This window comes from Myotis yumanensis, unplaced genomic scaffold (genome assembly GCF_028538775.1).
Source record: "Myotis yumanensis isolate MYYU_CA2020_CCGP unplaced genomic scaffold, mMyoYum1.0.hap1 SCAF_12, whole genome shotgun sequence".
Lineage (NCBI taxonomy): Eukaryota > Metazoa > Chordata > Mammalia > Chiroptera > Vespertilionidae > Myotis > Myotis yumanensis.
In genome coordinates, this window is record NW_027223763.1 from 23,098,280 (window position 1) to 23,103,420 (window position 5,141).

Below are 5,141 nucleotides of genomic sequence, written 5' to 3' on the forward strand. Positions count from 1 at the left end.
TTTCAAAGCAAACAAGCAAAAATAATAATTTGAAATGCATATCATGTTACCACTTACAAAAACTGTTACAGGATGTCAGTATTTGAAATCTAATGTGGATATTTTATATATCTTAGAGTAATATCTCAAATCATTGGAGGAAAAAGATATGCATTTAATAAGTACTGCCTGCCAATTTAGAGAGTGCATTTTAAATAAAAGACTGAAATATAAAACAATATAGTGTTATTAGAGAAAAGATAATTTTTTACTAACTTTTGGATGACAATATCTTTTTAACTATGATTAAAATCTCAGAAAATATATTTTTTTTGACCATCTGATTATTTTTAATGTCCAGAGTTTAAAATACAAGGAGCAGAGCTTCTTCTCAGACTCAAGCTTATAAACTTTCAATTGGCTTGTGAGGCCAGTAGGGATACTTCTTTTTGTCTAATTTGGTTTCCGGGAAGACTTCATTCAAATCCTCAATGGTCATCTGGTCAAATGGAATCATGTTCTTCATCTTCTCCAGCTCTTTCTCGTATTGCTCAATCCTGGTCTTTGAGAGAGACACAAACTCAGCACAACTTTTCACATCTTCTTTTTCTTCAGCATCCACCAGGGCACTGTACTTATCTTCTGGCACAGGAACCTTCAGGGCACTAAACTTCTTCTCAAAGTCATCTACTAAGCCGGCCTTCGCCACATTGGCCTTGTAGTAAGCCCAGTCGATAGCAGGTGGTTTCTCAGGTAGAGTAGCCAACCTGGAGGTGAGGTCTCATTCCAGGATTTCAGGGTGTTAGCAATGTGTATATATATATATATATGGTTAGGGGGTATGATCTCCCCAAAAGCTACCCAGTCAATGGTTTTTAGAGCAAGTTTTCGCCCAGCCATCTTAAGATCCTTCACCGACCCCGGCGGCCCACGGTCCACAGAGCAAGTCTCAGAAAATATTTTTAAAAAAGATTGAGAAGTTTGACATCATACCATAAAACAATCTTAATTTAAAAATAATCTAAGTCAAAAAATATTTGACAAAACTGGAAAACAGTGACAAATTTTTATTCAAAGGACTGACTTCTTGCATATAGGGCACTCCTGCATATAGATTTTTAAAAGACCAAAAATTCCTGTAAATATAGGCAAAGGATGTGAGAACAAAGTTTTAATAAATAAGTTTTAAAAAGCTCTAAAACAGGAATCAGTGAAAAGTTGATTACAATAGAAAGTTCAATTAAATCTTAACTGAGGTATTATTTTTCACTTTTTATATTTTCACTTATTGTTTTATTAAAAAATTAAACAATTTATTGAAATTTTTGATATGACATTGGTTAACAAAATTATAAAGATTTCAGGTGTGCACTATATAATACATCACCTGTATATTGTATTGTGTGTTAGTCACCCAAAGTCAAGTTTTATGTCATCATTTATCTCCCCTATATCCTCTTATACCTCCCTCCCCACCATTCTTTTTTTTTTTAGATATTTTTTTATTGATTTCAGAGAGGAAGGGAGAGGGAGAAAGAGATAGAAACATCAATGATGAAAAAGAATCATTGATTGGCTATCTCCTGCAAGCCCCCTGTTGGGGATCAAGCCTGCAACCTGAGATATACACTTGACAGGAATTGAAAGCAGGAACCCTTGAGTCTGCAAGCTGACTCTCTATCCACTGAGCCAAACCAGCTAGCCACCCCCACCCCTATTTTTTTTTAAATCTATAAAATGGGATGTAATAAAACTGGTAGAGAGGGGAGGAGGTGATCTTTTTAAATTGATATGAAATTTTTCAAGATCTGTTTGGTAAGTAATAAATCAAGGTATACAACATTGGGCATTGAATCTCTAATGAGTTTCCCTGGTACACAGCATTTCACACATGTTGTCACAACCTCTTTCTAGAGGAATTAAACATATCCCATGTGACTCTGCTGGAAAAGGACTCTTGGAAGCTTGAGCTTGGTTCCCCCCTTCCCCCCATAAACATTTTCCCATTGCTGATTTGCTTTGCATTCTTTTGTGACAATAAATCATAGCCATGAGTAGAACTACCTGCTGAATCCTGTTAGTACTCCTAGTAAATAATGAATCTGGGAATGGTCTTGACACTCCTTATACACCAAAATATTTCTTCAGACTTAGTTAGAGGAATTGTTTATTGGGTCCCTTAAGATAGAAGGGGAGGCGGGTAGGTGAGTTACATATTTCAAGTTTACTATATCATTTCTATTTCCCTATATCATTGTATTCACTCCCCAATACAAAACCAAGGAAAATTTTTAACCTCACCTTTATTTACTGCCTAGTCCAGTTTTTAACCAACAAGTGTGCAAAATTTGAACAATGCCCCACTACTAGAGTTAACAAAACTAACCTAGGAGTTCTGGTAAATATACCTCCATTAATAAATTAAGCCTAAATTTGAAGTGCTATTCTCTTCTTGGTTAAGCATTGCTGGAATCTATCTCTCCCCACATAATTCTCCATGTTATTTTACATACATAAATTAGAAAAGTCTTCAAAATACTTTTACCTATTCTTTTGTATGTTATAATTTCTCCTCCACTCCAACATATCTGAATTTGATTCAAGATATAATTGTAGAGATAAAGAGGAACAAATTTGAGGCCAAAACAAGAATTTGTGTCATCTCCCTTGTAATTTGAAAAATCTGTGTTATCTCTCTTGTAATTCCCTATATTTAAGAATTCCAATTTATTTGATAAAGAAATAATCTCATTAACAAGGAGAAAATGGCACTTTAATTTTTAAGGTGAACAGTAACATTTTGTAGATTGGAGAGATATAAGATCTCTAAACTATATCTTATGTGAAATTCTTGGTTTTCCACATTTAAAAAGTAAATGCCCTCGATTTTACAAAACAGCCCAAGAAGGCTGCAAAACAAGTAACATTTTAATTCAGTAAACTGAAGAATAAGACTTTGCATTAGGTTTTCAGTTACTTCAGCTTGCAACATCAGAGTATCAATCCAATTCTGGATAAAAATAGAAAGCCTAAAGCATTCATTTGGTGCCTCAGGTTATTAGTTGTCTGAACTGACCATTTCTCTCTTTTTTAAGCTATCAAAGTTCAATATTAACAGCTATCTCACCCTGACATTCCTTTCATCTGTCACACTATTCTGTGGAATTGGCATTTCTACCTTCAACCACTTATTTTTGGTGGGCAATTACTTCAAGAAAAATATACATGATTATTTAGTTATTTCTCTACTGTGTATTATGTGTCCTCTTATCTGAATTTTTATTATTAAATTTGTGCTGTCTGTTGGCTTACATATACAAGATGACCAACCCACTTCAATTCCCTACATATAGACCTCACTAGCTGTTAACAGCCAAACTTTTTGTATGCAAGTAATGTCAACCCACTCCAGCTAACTTAAATAAAAATGTAATTTATTGAAAGCTTCTGCACAGCAAAAGAAACCATCAACAAAACAACAAGAAAGCCCACTGCATGGGAGAACATATTTACCAATGTTATTTCCGATAAGGGTTTAATCTCCAAAACTTATAGGGAACTCATACAATTTAACAAAGGAAAGATAAACAATCCAATCAAAAAATGGGCAAATAACCTAAATAGACACTCTTCGAAAGAGGACATACAGAAGGCCAAGAGACATAGGAAAACATGATTAAAGTCACTAATCATCTGAGAGATGCAAATCAAAACAACAAGGAGGTACCATCTCACACTTCTCAGAATGGCTATAATCAACAAATCAACAAATGACAAGTGCTGATGAGGATGCAGAGAAAAAGGAACCCTTGTGCACTGCTGATGGGAATGCAGACTGGTGCAGCCACTGTGGAAAACAGTATGGAGTTTCCTCAAAAAATTAAAAATGGAACTTCGATTTGACGCAGTGATCTCACTTCTAGGAATATATCGCAAGAAACCAGAAACACCAATTAGAAAGGATATATGCACCCCTATGTTCATAGCAGCACAATTTACAATAGCTAAGATTTGGAAACAGCCTAAGTGCCCATCAGCAGATGAGTGGATTAGAAAGCTGTGGTACATCTACACAATGGATACTATGCTGCTGTAAAAAAGAAGGAATTCTTACCATTTGCAACAGCATGGATGGAACTGGAGAGCATTATGCTAAGCAAAATAAGCCGGTCGGAGAAAAATATCACATGATCTCACTCATTTATGGAATATAATGAACAACATAAACTGATGAACAAAAATAGAACCAGAGATATAGAAGCATTGAACAGACTGTCTAACCTGTGAGGGAAGGCGAGGTGTGAGGGGGTAAGAGATCAACCAAAGGACTTGTATGCATGCATATGAGCATAAACAATGGACACAGACAGTAAGGGCATGTGTTGGGAGTGGGAGTGGCCGGGGAGAGGTCAATGGAGGAAAACGGAGACTCATCTAATACTTTAAACAATAAAGAATTTAAATTAAAAAAAAGAAAGAAAAGCTATGGAGGCTCAAAGAAACAAGGAACTATGGAAAATTCATCTTAGAAAATGGGCAAGAATCAAGGATATCAAGGTAACTGAATTCATGAGCAAGAATATAGCTCAGGAACAAGTTGGTTCGATGGTCCCACCACAGGACACTACCTACAACATGCTTATTGGAATGTTACTGTTACCAGAAGAATAATGAACTTTAAACTGTTTCTATTTCTTTTTACACTGATTTATTAAGACTTGTGGGGGGATCAGACTAACCAGCTTTGGTTACCTGCCCACATGCATGCTGCAGCTGCCTTTTTCAGCTCTGGCAGTAGAGTGTTCTAGGAGGTCGAGGATCCCTGCCGCATGGAAAGGCTCATACTATTATGGATTCCCAAAACATATTGCCTTTCACCTGAATTCCTATCCTACTTGCAGAGTTTATAATTTTCCCTTCTTCTTACCCCAGAAACTTAAATGAATAACTTACTTCCTATTATGTTGGGTTGTAAACAGTTTAAAAACAGGATACTAAAGATTATCAAGGATATCTCTACTTTGTTCACATTCTGTAAAAGTTAATCAGATTTGCATTACTGGTTTTGACTTAATGGCAAATGTTTCCCCTAGTACACAGATTATTTCAGGGTACTTTTTTGGATACAAATGTAAACTTGGTCTGAGATAAGCATGGTTCTT

General features: G+C 35.5%; 1 pseudogene; it reads right to left on the reverse strand.

Annotated features, from left to right (window-relative positions):
* Positions 1-320: 320 nt before the first annotated feature.
* On the reverse strand, positions 321-918 carry LOC139020462 (ATP synthase subunit d, mitochondrial pseudogene; annotated as a pseudogene).
* Between the last annotated feature and the right edge of the window lie 4,223 nt (positions 919-5,141).